Genomic DNA, 15,975 nt, shown 5'->3' with positions numbered 1-15,975 from the left:
ATATCCCCTCCCTGTCCCACAACCACACCATCCAGTTTATTCAAGAATGCAGCTGGTCCAGTGAAAACAAGAGGGAATGCCTTTCTATCATCACTCCTCAACCAGAGAGTCTGTGAATGGCACATACATGCAGCACTTTGGCCTATGGAGGGGTCATGAAAATGGGAGAAACAGAAGAATCACTACAGAATGATCTCAAAGCACAGAGCATGAACCAGCTGGGGTATTCATCACAATGGGGCTGAGGATGATATCAGAGCCAAAACAGATTTGGTTTAAATTGTAAAGCTCACATGGTATCATCCTGCTGATGTGATAGTTTTAGCCAAGTTTCACTAGACAAACTCATTTAAATACGCCTGTCATTTAAAATACTGCTACAGGAATCACAACTGCTGCATTTTCCAGCAAGACAAGTAGAAGGGATTTAGGTGGGAACTAACTTATTTGTTGCACAGACTTTTCTTCCTAGAAAAACGGCTGTTTCTTTTGCCCAAACTTTAGCACTTAAAAAAGGAGACAGTTTACAAGTGTTGAATCTGTTCTCTCCTGCTGCTTTTGCCACTTCCTGCAATATTTGGAATGTCCTGCTCTTTATTTAAAAGATAAGTTATGAGACATGGCGAATAATTTCCCACCACATATCTCTTTGTTGCCTACATCAACATGGGAAATTAAATGACCCAGACTGTACCTTCATTCTACTAATGGAGAGGAAAGCTGCTTCAAAACAGTTGCATTCTGCAGCTGGTCCTTTCCTTTGGCCTGTTTCTCCTCCAAAGCAGGGGAGCAGAGGCAGAGATGCCCAGGGAAGAGTGCTCTGCATCTCTGCCCAGTGGTGACAGAATTCTTAATATTTCTACTCCAAAAGCACGAGTCAGACCAGACCCTGTGCTGGAAAGGTTTCTCACTCTTCTGCCTTCACCACGAATGTGTACCATCCCAGGAATGTCTCCATGGGCCATGATTGACAGACCCCAATTTCTCTGCTTCCTCCCTGAGCTGTGCAGGTACAAGGCAGCAGGTTGGTTTCAGCTTCAGCAGTTGCTAAAATGCTGTGCATTGTCACTGGGCACAGTGTGGTGCTAAGTGAGCTGTGCAGCTCGACTGGTGTTGGGAGTACATCCCATCAGCCTGGGGAAGGCACAGAGGGGAGCTCATGTTGCTGTCTGCAGACACATGTCCTACGTCTGAATGGGGAGTGGGGACACTACACCTTCATGCAGGCAATTCAAAACAAGATTTTTTGAAGCTTTCTTCTTCCCTTCCCTTCCTTTCCCTTCCTTTCCCGTTCCATTATTTGAAGTGTGCATGTCTAAAGCCAGCCCCAGGATAAAGCCTTGTGAAGAAACGGTAACTCAGCCTGATTTATCAGACTTCTGGTCATTTGAGAGGTCTGCTTGTAACCACAGATGACCACAGATCCTGACTGCGAAAGTGTCTCAGAAGACAACGTCTTTGATCATGAGAAGTTCTGTAGAAATTAAGAAGCACCAAGCACACCGTGAACTTCTCTTAAAGACAAAAGCTTGTTGAATTTATCTGTACACATGTATGTGAATATACACATGCATACATATATACCCAGTCTAGAAGTACCTTAACCTGGAGTCACCCAAACTACTATATCTGAGCTTTTGCTTTTCAAATCTGTGACAAGAATGTGAGGATGAAAACTTAGAAAGTTTCAAAAGCCCACAACCATCCTCAGTGAACAGGCTTTTCACATCCTCACATCCAGAGTATTAAAAAAAAATCATTTTAATAACTGACTCCTTATAAATGATTAATGTGTTGTATTGCATGTAAGTGCTCTCCTATTTCTAGGAATATCTTGTTGGGTAATAGTCTCATTTGTGATTCATATGCATATTCTTTTATAATTGCAGTGAAACAATGGTTTCTGGGTAAGTGGTTTTTAAAAGTTTGTTGGGTGCTACAGGAGATCAAAGTATAATAAAACTTACATGGAAGCAAAAACCGTGCACAAATAACAGCACCAGCTTTAACAAAGGACTGAATAAACACGTGCAATTCTAAACAGGATGGACTGAATTTTTCATCCCGTCAATTCATCGTGGAAGGCTCCATTCAGATGAAAAGGCTGAGCAGATAAGCCTGCATGTATCACCACAACCATTTGTTTCAAAAACATACATACACAAGCCTGGGTTCCTATGGGCAGGGAAACTCTCACTGCAAGATGCCAACACAGATCTTTACATGCAGAGTTTGGGATCCCCTAAACAGAGTAAATGCACGTGTAAAAGCAGCCTCAGCAAATAGCAATGACTAAACCAGGCAATCTTTATTTCAGTGGGCAGAGGCCAGAGCAGCTGGGATGACCTCAAGTTCATATCCCAGCACCATCAAGAAGCAGAAAACAACTGCCAAATATGTCAGATGTGACACTTCAAGATCTAGTCACCTGTTGTTTTGTTTTAGTGAGGGAAGACATTGAGGCAGTGGCTGGGAATGACATTTTGCTTTGCTGTCAGAAGTAAAAGGAAATATTGTAAGCATGGAGTAAGCAGAGCATTGAACTCTTAACAGCAGATCACCCCCAAATTCAACCAAAATTCCTCACAGCTTCTTCAGAACTTCTACTACTGCCCATACAACCCTGGCGGGGACTCTTGAATCTCATTTATTAGTGCCAAAACCTAGAAAAAAAAAAGGTTTTTCAGCTTAGCCATCTGCATTCAGAACCAAATTGTTCAGCTGAAGGGCCTCAGCATTTTTAACAGCAAAAGCAAATTGCAAGTGCAGTGATCAGCCAGTGAGTAGCAGTCTTTGTGGAACTTCTCATTCATCCAGACTGAACACAGAACACACAGGTTAGCTTATTGCTTCCCAAATATAAAATAAAAATAAAATATGAAGAGGACAGCCTAATTCTGACTTAAACAGTGGAGGAAAACAGCACAGAACAAAATGTGTTAAAAGTAAGGGGCCTTTTTTCCAGAAAATTACGCAGTTAGAAGTTATAAATTTGTTCAGAATAAAAGGCATGCAGCAAATAATATATTTTACCTATATAAAGCTTGGTTTTGAGCAATTGTACTGAAATGCAGTGTTCTGAATGCAATATCCAAGTATCACAATAATCATTAATACAGAGCTATATGAATATTATTTTGTCAAAATAAACTACAGAATGGAGAAATCTTAGAGGCTTAAATTGCTCTGGGATTTCTGTATAGCCTCTTTGCAGAAATAGTAACCCAAAACGTAATGTGAGAAAAGCAGCAACTAAGGACATTCAGACTGAATGTCTTTCTTCACTCCCAGGTGAACAGAAAGCACCATGACTTGTGTCCAAATATTTTGAAAGGATCAGTACAAAGGAGTGACAGGTATTAAAGACATCACCTACCTTCCACGATTACATGAACTGTATCAGACTGAAGAAATAAAACTTTTTTTCCCCCTTGCTATGGTAGTTATTTTCATTCCCCTCAATATCAATCTAGTCTTCTATGGAAGGTAGTGGCATTTTAAAACCTGAAGTGTGAAGGTCATGAACTGAATTAACACCAAGGGTAAAAAATAATTTTAAAAATGTAGTACCAATATTTATACAGCAGTTTAAGAGGCCATAATCATTATGAAGTCTGTGTAATTGTTTGTGTATATTAAGGGCTTCAGGGAGATGAAAACTGTAGTAAAATTTGATGTGCCTTGTAATCCCTGGATGAACTGCAAGGCCCTGCTTGCAGGAACAGCTCCTGCACTAGGAAACACTGTTCTGTCACTGGGAGAGATATGCAGGTGAGACTGTCCAGCCATGTCTCAGCTGTGGATGCCAGGAGCCCTGCCAGGCCTGTGTGTGTGCCAAGCTGCCACCTCACAGGCTGGGACAGAACCAGGTAGGACCACCCATACACCCTGCCCTTGCACTGCACTGGGGGAAATCCAGGAATACCAACAAAACCAGCAAAGTGGTGCATTCAACAGGCTCCTTGGTGTGGACAGTGGAAGGAGCAGGAAATGTCCAAAATGTGCCTGCAGTGCTGTTGGCACCAGGCTGGGACACGTGAGGCCGGTTCTCAGCACTCTGCAGGATCGCAGGTAAAGGCTCGCATGCTCCTGTGTTTCTGCCTCCCTCTCGGGTGTCAGCTCTCACCCAGCCCTGTGCAATCAGCAGCATCGCTCTCTCACTGTGTCTGCATGCTGTGTGACTCAGTGTCGCCTGCACTTTCATGCTCTACTGTTATACAGTACAAACAGGGAAAGTTTTCTGCTGAGGCAACAGTCAGTACAAAGCTACCAGAAAGACTCCAAGCAAAAGTCACCCAGAACAACAAAAGAGAATTCAGGGTGCACAAAACAAGTCTACACTGTTAACAGTGTTGTGTGAATAACTTACCAGCCTTTTTCTACCTCTACTCTCTGTGCTTTAGTAGCAAAAGGTATTGGGAAGGACTCAAAATGCTTCAGCCTGCCTCTAAGAGACTAAAAATCTTCACAGAAATTGCATATGGAATTCCTTTTCTTTTATAAGCTTCAGAAAAACATGTTTTGAAATCCCCAGTGCTCTTCCATCACTGTGGAGGTGACTAAATGTAGCAAAGAGCAAAGGTATTACAGGGCAGATTCTTCTCTGCTTTTCATTACATAGTACAGCTGCTCACAACTGTACCATGAGTTCAAAGCCGCAACATGAACTGTTACTGTCTGACAAAACCTCTGCACTTTGTATCAAAAAGCACCCAGCGACATTTTCAGAAGCGTTTTTTTTATCTCCGAGAAGAATGTTTTCAAACATAAATCGTATTTCTTAAAGCCACTGCCAGTACCCAAGCACTCCCCACGAAGACAGATTAACACCGCACCCTACCCGCAGAAATGATGCTCCTCCGATCGCTTGCTCTGTTCCCTGCTTCGTCTGCCTCAGAGTGCTCAGATCAGATCCTGCCCCGGAGAAAAAGCAGAGTCAAAGGCTTGTGATACTCAGAGCTGAGTCCTGGAGCCAGGCTGCAGGAGGATCAAGGAGTACTGGGCTGAAGCAGCTTGGATGGGAGACGTATCAAAGTACACTATTGCTCACCCATCACACATAGGTAATTGAGAGCATCTCAGTTTGAAACTGCTGGTCACCATCTGGTGATAAAATATGGAGATGCCAAGTGAGTTAAAGCAAGCTTGTGCATACCAGCATATTTTAGTTACACTACATAATGAAACCCATCATCACCTTCATTCATACTGTGGTGTCTGTCCCAGCGTTGCAGTTTCATACAATTTGCGTTAACTTTTTCTCTCCTTAGCTTCAATTACAAGCCAATTTCATCTTTCCATCATACACACATAAACATAACCTTCCAATTCAAGACACTTCTAATATGAAAGGAATTCAAGTGCAAAAGAAAGCAGCTGAGACCTACAAAGTCATGCCACTCCTAAAAACAGGCACAGAAGTCAGGCATTGGCATGAATTTGCTAAATGATGCAGAATTAAAGTGTTAAAGAAAAAGACAGGAGTCTGGCCCTTTCCCTACTTCACAACTCTTCAGTGTGAATTACTGAATCCTGGGACAGCAGCAAGATGAAGCCCAGCTGACCTTTAAAACAATGAATAATTTCCGAACATGGCAAGATATTTTAAATATACATAACAGCTTTAAACACCCAAAGCACTCTCCTCTTAATTATTTTTGCTACATCTGAAATATCTGAGGAAAATGTAGATGATATCTCTAATTTGTTAATTACCAGCTGGCTTCTACCGTGCATTATTAAGCTACTATGGCAGTGACTAATGCCTCTGACAATACCAAATTACCAACAACACCTTGTGGAGGAATGTGACCTGAGCAGCCTAGAAAGGACTAGCCGCAGGTGTTTATTTTCAGATAAAGATGGTTTATTAACTCAGGCATAAGACAGCAAACATTAAATACCACAATAATGCCCAAGTATAGAGGAGGAGGGCTGCACCCCAAACCCCACATGCTGCCTACCCCGTGAGCACTGCCATGCTCCGTAGCTGCAGACACCTGCATCTCACTCCCTGCTCATGGCACAGCTGTGGAGGAGGAAGGGCACTCAGGATTTTTCTCTGGAGGTGCTTTAGCTGCAGCTGTGGCTCCCTGCCTGGTGGCTTGGGCAGGGGTGCTGGATTTGCAGAGATGTACATCACGCCCATGTTCAGGACTCCTCCACTTCCAGCCCAGCAGTCCCAAAGGCTTTGAAATATGGAAGATGAAGACAAAGAAAATGTATTTGCCCACAGAAGGTCCCTCTGCCCAGCCCATGCACTGCCCTTTTCCTCTCACCTTTGAATACAAGTCTTTTTTTTTTTCCCTTTTTTTTTTTTTTTTTTTTTTACTCTAAGCTTTCTGCCAAATTGATTAAACTAATAACATTAGAGCTTGGACAGGAACTTACACATCTTAGTTGTAAGTGTGTGAAATAACATTACTCTCCTTTCCAAATCCTCCTGGAGGGGTTAGGAAATCCAGTCTTCTCTTGTGCAGTTGCATTATAAAATTGCTGAACAAACCTATTCTGCTGTAATGGGAAGGGACACATTTTCTTCCCTACACTAAGTAGGTCAATGAAAACATGATGTTGTGAGGATGAAACTGTTTTCCTCTGTCTTCTTCCCTCTAATGGCAGTTTCTAATCAGTCCAATTTAATTATGTTTCTAGTGTTAGCATAATAATAACATTTTAAGGTTATTAACAACAGACGTATTGGTGGTCCTAAAGTCTGGGGTTTGTGCTTTCTTGTGGGCTTACTTCAGCCTTAGGTATACACATGCAATTCCTACACATGGCACATCGTGGCACAGTTAAGAAAAGCCTGCAGAGAAATCTGGATGTGAAATACAACAACACATTATGAGGCACAAAAATTTAACTCTCAGCTCTGAGATTGACACTGAGTATCTACATCAATGTGATGTCTTTTTTAGGATGACGTTAGGACTGTCACCTACTCTAAATCTGTGACCAGTGACCTTGCTCTGAATTAGCACTGGCATAAACAAAGCCGGAGTATTTCCAATGGAACTACTCCAATTCATAGCACCTGGAAACTTCTCTGCATGCATTTCATCAGGACGGATTATCCAGTAGCTGAAGAAACATTCAACTTGCAGCTATAGTTGCTTGAATACTAAATGCAAACTGAAGGCCACTGGCAATAAAAATACATTTGGTGGGAGAACATCTCTTTCCTCAATGAGAAAAAGGGAAGAAATTACATTACACTAAAGAGAATACAGAGTGACTAAAGTATTATCAAAAGAAACATCAAGCAAAAAAAAAATGGATGTTGCTTTTCTACTATTTCAGAACAGATGGTGTAAATTAGTTTTGTTCACATTATCTGAAAAAAAGAAAAAAAAAATTAATTCACCTCATGTAATGCCTATCGCAGCTCTCACTCACCCACACAAGAACTCCAAAGGCCCCCTTCTGCAGCCAAATGTTTGTCATAGCAAAGGTTACACACTGTTACAACCCTGTCCTGAAAACAACAGGCCTGCCTAGGACAGTAAAGCTAAGCACATACAAGTGGACATCACTCTGTCCTCAGTGTGAAATTTTTACCCTATGAAACCCCATGACTTCAAAGGAAACTCAGATTTCATCCGAAGAATCCAATTACATGTTTCAGATTTAGGATGGACTGTCAAGTGGCAGCTGACAAAGTGATGTCCTCAAGTATTTCAGGACAATGATATTCAAGCTGAAATGCAAAGCCAGCTGTTTATGCCTTATCTAAGGAACATTTCAAAATGAGGAAATTATATGATGATTAAGTGCCTCCTGCACCTCAGCAAAAAGCATTCCACTCTGCAGAGAGATCTTTGCAACCAGAATTTAGAAAGAATGTCTGTCATTAAAATAATTCCATGAGCAGTATTATCACCAGTATCACCAAATCACAGGGATGGTAGGAAAGATATGTAATCCACCTCCCACTGGGAGATAAGAGTCAGATACACTTTGTTCATGTTTATTAAAGTCATTCCTAACACTTCCAGTGATGGAAACTCCACAAGATCCACTGGCAAGGTATTTTGTGGATAAAACTTTCCTAGGGTTTACCTCATCTTCCTTGTTTCATTTTAGATCCATTTCTCTTTGTCCATGGCACAGAGAAGAGATTCCTGGCTGTCTTTGCAACAGCCTGTACTGTGCTATCTGTGCTTGAAAACCTGCCTTTCTCCTACTCATGCCTGAGAAGGCTGCTCATCTTTAGGCTCAGAAAACGTAACCCTTTCAGGGTTTCCCCTTGGAGTATGTCCTATGGATGGCTGGTCACTTTTCCTGCCCTCTTCTCCACATCCAAAGCAGTCAGCATTTTATTCAACAGCAGTGCTCCAAACTGAACACAGAACTCCAGCTGAGCCACTCACCAGTGTGGGGATTGTGCCCTGCAGGCTGTGGTCTCATCTGCAGCCCAATATTGTGCTTTCTTTTTTTTCCTTTCTATTGTGCAACAACTCAACATTGCCAATTCATGTTCAACCAGAGATCCACAGTAACCTCTATCCTTTCCTGAAGAGCTGATGTGCCACTGGCTGTTTCCCAGCCAGTACTGGTGTCAAAAGCTACGAGGACACAGCTCAGCAAACCTCCTGGAACTACACAGCACCACTGCAGTCTCTGTGCACCCAAGAAGCCAAGAGTATCCTTGCAATGCTGCCTCACAAAAGGCACCAAGTTGTGTGTAGTTTTTCATCAGCACACAGTGCAAAACACTGGAAATCCCTCAAGGACTGGGCCAGTATTTGCATAAACTTCCACACTTTTTATCTGCTCTATCCACCAGAAGCAGGATGGAAAAACAAGTAGGACTATTTCTTCCAAGGCTGAAATACCCAATTTTATGTCCTTACTCTGCATGGAGCCTGTCAGTATAGGCAGTCAAGCCTAGTACAAGCCCAAGCACTCACCTACAGTGGTGTATAACAGAAAAAGGATAGGACTAATGACCTGTGAAATAGGTATGGACAGACCTGGCTAGGCTGGGGTTGCTTTCTGGCAAAGCTTGGTTTCTCTTGGACATAACACAATGAATGACTTATTTAGTACTTTACATGCACAGTTACAAAGCTCAGGCTTTGTGCACAAGGAATTTATTTCCGCCTTCTGAAAAAGAGAGTGGCCTGAAAAATTATCAGTCTATCTTCTTAGTTGATGCCTTTTTCACAGAGAATACACTGTTCCAATGAAAGTCGATATTAAAAAGTGTAACAGCAAAGATTAGGCTCATTCAGTCCAAGTTACCACCAAGTTATAAGTAACTGCACGTGACACACAGCCACCACCTATTCCCCCTTCCATGAAAATGTACTCACCTGCAAAGAGTTCACATAAGCCTGGAGACTATTATTTTTCCGAAAGTCTTTAAACTCTAACACTTTTAATTCTATTTAAGAATACATTACCAGATTTAATGTAGATGAAGAACTTGTATTTGTTTGGATTCTTTTCAACCATCCACTACCTCCTTTATTTATTTAACTGTATGATTTCTGAAATTATATTTGCTATCACCTAGGGTCACATAATTGCTTTTTGCCATCACCATTTTAGCAAGTTTCCTCTGTTTACCTCCACTTCCTACTATAAAACCTTTTTTCAGTTGCTCTGTTAAATTTTATGGCCGATCTGAAGCTCTACATATCAGATATTAGAGTCAGGATGAATGTATTGTTTACACATTTTCAGCAATTTTCAAAGCTAAAATTATTGAAAAGGAATAGTTTTACCTGTGCTAAAAGGAATCTTTAACCATTCTTTTGCTAAGAAGCCTTCATTCCTCCATTGTTTCACACACAAAAATTCTGCAGGCAGATACAACTGTTACCTTCCTGCTGCTATCACAGAACAGCCGCTGAGTTTAAGAACAGAAGTCACACTTCATCCCCCAAGGATGGTTCACAGGGAGTTTTAGTGCTTACAAGTGCAAGTGATTGCTCTGGCAGCTGAAGGCCTGCACCTTTGCTGATGACTTCTGTTTTGAAGTGACGTGGGTCTACGGGAAACACGCTCAGGGGGCTCCTTGCAAGCCACACACAACCTCTTGTATTTGAAAATGCGTCTCCTCCAGAAATTTCCTCCCTAACTGAGATGCTCTAGGCAAGCAGAGGAGATGGAGCAAGAACTTTTGCTGAATTACCACTTCTGAATGTGCCACCAGCCTCCCCCGCTTGCTGCGACTGTGTTTGATGGGTCATCCAACTCCATGGCTGGAACTGGGGGAAGACAACTCAGAGCTTTGGATGAAGAGGCCTGGCAGGTGGCAGAGAAAGATGGGAAACTAGGATGCAGAGTAAGTTGTATGGGAAGTAACGTGATAGATAGCATTATCAGAAGTGGGTTTTTTAAGGAAAAAAACATGACTTGTTTACAGAATAGCCTGGCAGAGAACATAGGTTGACTCTCAGCTTTGTTAAGTTCTCCCTGCATTCCTGTACCAACCCGCATAATACAATTCGTAGCTGCCTTAAGCTGATGTCGTTTATTTTCCCTAATGAGATATGGAAATTGATCAAAATTTTAAGAACAAAAATAAAATCATAAAACACTTTGCATTTTGTTATATCTGTTTGGAAACTTGCTTGATCCGTTTGGAAACAAGATTGCTGGTGTATATTCAAAGAAAAGTTAAGTATTTGCTATTGTAATAGCAATTAAAAATACACATCAAATACCAAGATAAAGGACTTGGTAGCTCTCTTAGAAAAACTTTAATTTTTCAATTAGGTGAGAAAGCTTTCAGTCATACAAGACAGTTAGGATTCCATGTTTAAAAAGTAACAAGATTTCAGAATTATTAACTCAACCGTTAAAATATATTTAAATCCTTGTGTTGCCTTTGTAATTTAACACTTTTTAGATCTAAAGTTAGTCATTCTCTAGACAATTTACAGGAAAAAATTGAATGATCTAAAAGCAGGGAATGGATTGTATTTCCGTATCACACAAATGATACAGTAGGTCACTTAATCCAATATAAATGAGTTGTGCATTAAAAAAAGCCAGGGGGACAGAAACTTGTGCTAGCCAAACTATCATTGCTTTATAAATCTGGAAAGAATCAAAGTGTTCCTGATCTTCTTCCAAGGACAATGTCACAATAAGAATGACCACGCACTGAAAAGGTAGTAATTACTCGAAAGCACATACTTCCGTTACAAGAGGTATTTTTAAAATGTGGCAGGAAAGCCCAAGATTACTAATTGTATCTGCAGCTGTTACTTGGTAAAGAGTACTCAAGGACAACTTCACTCCAAGCATGTTCCTCTGCGCTTCGCCTTTGCTTACCTTCATTGCATTTAAAAGAACGAGCCACAAGTTGTCATTAAACTGCTTTCAAAGTCTACTTGCTGACAGACTTTTCTGTCTCTGCTTCATTTTTCTTTTTTTTTTTTTAGGTTCCACTAAGTGCTAATTTCCTTATACATTTACAAGGAGGTATTTCATCCCAGACTAGTCTTATCCTTACCACAGACATAAAACAATGTAAGAATGCAGCATGCAGGTACTACCTTTCATCCCTTGATCCTGGAGCACGTCAAAGAACCAGGCAAGTATCACCATCACTGCTCTCAGAATGGGATACACCAAACCCCCTCTTATGGCTTTTCAAAGATCACAGGCACAGAAGCTGACCTGTTCCCTCCACTGCCCCAGGGAAGGTTATGTTCAGCCAACAGCTATCACCACGCCAGCAAATGAATTAATAAAGATTCATTATTTCCACTGCTTTCCTATCTCTTTATTACTCAGAGTATAATGCCTGAATCAAGTTCTATAGCAAGAGGCCACGTAATTGGTTCAGACACAGGAAAGAGACAGTGAAACTCAGTTTCCTGTAACACCCCCCGCCAGGAAGGATGATTTTTTCAAGACTTAGGTATTTCTCAAGACTGTTAGGTATTAGACATCCTCTCAACTACCACAGCTGCAATTAGATGCATTTTTAAGCATCCTATTAATGGGAAGTATCGCTGTGTTTCCAAGTAAAGTCACTGCATACGATAATAATTAGCCAAGAAGTTCTTCATTCCCTGATACACCAGGAGCCAGAATGAATAGTAAGTGCAGGAGATCCGACATCACTTGGACTGGCAATTTCCCTGGGTTTCCACTTGTGGGCTCAGAGGTGATAATATGGCTGCGCACAGGACATAATAATTGCATTAGTTTGGGGGTTGGGTGGGTTTGTGTTTTTTTACAGAATGACAAAATTACAGAATTGAGGCTTTCTACAGCGTGGTGCACCATACAGACTGTCACACTCTGCCAAAACAAATTACTGGGAGCAGAATCATTAGGACCCAAAGGAAATTGTATCACTATAAGCTGCTTCTTTTGAGCTCAGAAAAATACCAGCACATTGTCAGGGAACCTTGGGGAAACAGTCCTTAAACTGCTTACCAACCAGTTCCTGATGACACGTCCATTTTCTTATTTATGGCAAAATGACCACTGCAAAAACCTTGAAGATGAGGCTATGAGCAAAGTTTTACAAAAGTAAAAAAGATCATGACAGAAAGAAAGAAAGAAAGAAAATAGGAACCATGTACAGTAACTGTAAAGTCTAGCAAGGAGGGATTTTTAATACCCATAAGCATATCCCTGCCACTGGTTTTAGCATGGTTTGCAAAGAAAAAAGTGCAGGATTTATTAAAGGGAAAAATGCTGCAAACCTATTTTCACCTCAGAAAGCATGATGTTTTTGAACTCTCATGACAAAGTCACTTACAACTTAATGGTAACAAAAAGGGAGGGACCATGACCAGCCTCCTTGAGAAGCAGACATGCTACCAGCCATGACAAAGCAGTGCTTCACCCTAGGAGACACCAGTCAGCTCCTCAGAGCAGGAAAGCATGGCATATGCTAGTGATGAACACTGTACCAGCAGCAGAGTAGCACCTCAGCCACTCACACAGTACCCAAAACCAGGAGGCATCAGCTTCATCAATGTTCTGACCCCTGCTTGATGCCCCTGAAGATCAACACCTTCATGATCTCTTCTCTCTCTACAGCAGCAAGAGACAAGGGCTGGGGACAGGCTCCTTCTCACCCTCCCATCCCCTCTGTCTCAGCAGCACTTCTCCATTTGCCCCTGTGTGGGATTACTGGGGGTCCTGAGAAATGCAAGGAAAGGAAGGGAAGGGAAGGCTGCAGTGAGGCAAGAAGTCCAGAAGATCAAGAAGAAGAGGGTGTCACCATCCCTAGCAATACCTTGTTACAAAAGCATTCAAGAAAGTGATGTCTCCTTCTCTCTCCTTCCTCCCTCCCCACTTCCCAACAAATCCTAGTCACCTTAGGAGCACATGGCTAATGAGGGAGAATGGGGCAGGGAGAGAAGGAGGGCAAGGAGACAGAGAGGTTCCAGGTACCACACCCTTACCAAAAAACCTCAGCAGTATCATGCTGGTGTGTAGTACCATCATCACTGAACACACGCAGTACCATACTCACCCTAACCAAGAAAAATTCACCCTAACAGCCGGCCAATGATTTTCCATTTCAGTAAATATGCCAACATTATATTAATTTAGAATTTGTATAAATACAGCTACATTTTCTATGGGAAACTATCAGTCTATCTGATAGTTAAAGGTCTTCCATTTATTGCTAGGACAATTGGAAAATATTATTTCAGGTGGATTAGACAGACCAGAACATACTTTTTAAAGTCAATCCAATACCACAATGTAGTTCTTTACCCTGGGAACATCCTGTTCCGGGGTCAGATGCTCATTGCCTTCCAGGAGTGAGGTTTTTCAGGCAGCTTCACTTCCCAGAATTCAAAGCATGTTTCTTTGTGACAAAGCTCCCAGTGCCTCTTGGACATTTAATTATGGGAGAAGGTCTCAGATAATGAAATGGGAACATCATGCTCCTGAACTATAACTTCTGAAAAGCAATACACTGCGGTAGGGAAATGCAATTTAATTTTGAACTGACTCAGGAATTTCCCATGGAACATTAATTCTATTTTCTGCTCACCTCTTGAATGTCAGTCTATTTTTCTCTTTCAGTTTAGGAAGCTTATAAAAGGTGCAGTGAACCCCTACTTCTAAATCTGTGGATTCTCCCTCTCTCCTTGGGGAAGCCACAGCCATGGGAAGGGTGCATCTGAAACAGAAGCCTATTGTGTTAAACCTTATCAGAGACGATGCCTAGCCCGAGGAACTGCTACCTAGATACGTAACACAGAGAAATAATAAAGGTATTTTCACCCCCTTCCAACCCCTTCTGGTCTGCAGGGGCTTTGGCTTGCCTGAAGCTGCACAGAACCCTGTGCAAGAGCCAGAAATTAACCACAACTTCACCAAGCCTCACTGCAAATTTTACTTATCTTGGCATTTTTTGTCTCAAAGGTCTTCCACTTCAATACCAAAACAAATATTACAGTAATTCCTTAATGTAATGCAAAAAAATTCCTTCATGTAAGCAACTGTTGGCCTGGAAATTTAGCATGGGACTGATGTGCTGAGCTAGTCTGAGCTACTTAAAAGAATACCCAGCTATTAAACTGCAAAAGAAATTACCTGAATGCCATTTCTCATCCCTGCATCCGTTTTTTTTTTTGTTCCAGATTTACGTTAAAGGTTGTCTATCTCTTTCTTCTCCATCCCCTACACTCAATCACACAGAAAACACTTCATAGCAGATCTGCTCACCCAAACACACCCAAATGTTTTGCAGAATTCAGGCAAGCTGAGCAATAGGGATGAACTCAATCAAACGCCAGAAAGATACCAGAACATACCAGACACATCATCTTTCCTTGAAACAGAGGAACTGTTTCTATTTTAGTTCACCCACTTTCACGTATTTTGCATGACACAGACTGCCATTATATGCATCCCTTCAGCACTGATATCTATAACCAAAAATGTCAGGCGTTTCAGCTATCCGCAGACAGCACCTATTTCCTATGGCTATTATGGGCAGTACGAACACGTCAGGAATTCTGAGTATGTTTGGGTGAACTGACACCAGATCCAAAGTTAGGAGCTCCTCTACTATGAGTGTAAAACACACATGCCCAGAATAAATGATAAAAGCATGCTGGCATTTAGGCAACACACACTCAAAGCACAAATTCAGATGAAACCCTCAGACTACAAGTTCTTGTTATATAACAAATACTACATCTAACTTCCAAATGAGTTTCTGTATTTTAAGATCCTCTTGGGTACACGAACATCACAACTTCACCAAAAATGTTTCAGAAGCTGCCTGGAAAAGACGTTGATCAATGAGGCAATGTATCTCCTAGATATTGAAATTACTTCTGATAAGTTCTAGAAAGAACGTGATAGCTTGAATATCCTTTTTTTTACTCACAAATTCACTGTCTAAGTGGGGACTACCAGGGGAATGCACACATGTTTATATTAGTGCTAGAAGGACTTTGTTCAGAGAAAATGAGAGCCAAATTTATTTTTTTTTCCAAAAATACCCTAACCAAACAAAAAAAATCAAACTCCAAGTAGAAGCATTATTTGGGAACAAACGAGTAAGGTTAAATTTAATTAACCCTGTGTTGCAATCAAATTCACCCATGAGGAAATAGTTTGTAAGTGAAACCATGGCCAAACAAGCAAGCAAGCATTGATTACATCCTCTCTAACACAGAAAACAACTTGCTTTTCAACTTTGTAATAATAAGCACCATTTCAAACAGCATGTCTCACTAATGAAAACAAAGGTATATAACAAAAATTATGTGTTAGGAAAACAGTACTCCAAACTGTAATGGCAAAATTATTAAAGCCCAAGACTCCCTAGGTATGCCTAGAAAAAGTAACCTTGTGAGTTAACACTTCACTGAGGAATAAAGTTCAAATGCTCCATGTGGGGAAAACGGGAGGCTAAATCGCCGGGGATAAGCATTATTTAAGTATCCACCTCATCCTACAGGAATGGCCAGAGTGTTCTGAAGACAGCAGGAAAGCCCAGAGGAACCACCCTAGCAAATGCATGCA

At 41.3% G+C, this 15,975-nt stretch overlaps 1 protein-coding gene across 4 annotated transcripts in view; it reads right to left on the bottom strand.

Moving 5' to 3' along the window:
- Window positions 1-15,975, bottom strand: part of DTNA (dystrobrevin alpha) — a 223,487-nt gene that overhangs the window by 164,883 nt on the left and 42,629 nt on the right. For 2 of the 4 annotated variants that reach the window (XM_048329114.1, XM_048329115.1), the window contains exon 2: window positions 4,841-4,914. The exons of the other annotated variants lie outside the window; for them this stretch is intronic. The gene's annotated coding sequence lies outside the window, so the exon portion shown is untranslated. The remainder of the gene's footprint in view (window positions 1-4,840; window positions 4,915-15,975) is intronic. 4 annotated transcript variants of the gene reach the window in all.

The sequence above is a fragment of the Corvus hawaiiensis genome, chromosome 26 (assembly GCF_020740725.1).
Source record: "Corvus hawaiiensis isolate bCorHaw1 chromosome 26, bCorHaw1.pri.cur, whole genome shotgun sequence".
In the NCBI taxonomy this organism is placed as follows: Eukaryota; Metazoa; Chordata; class Aves; order Passeriformes; family Corvidae; genus Corvus; species Corvus hawaiiensis.
The sequence above is the reverse complement of the archived record's forward strand: the minus strand, read 5'-3'. Positions and strand labels throughout refer to the sequence as shown.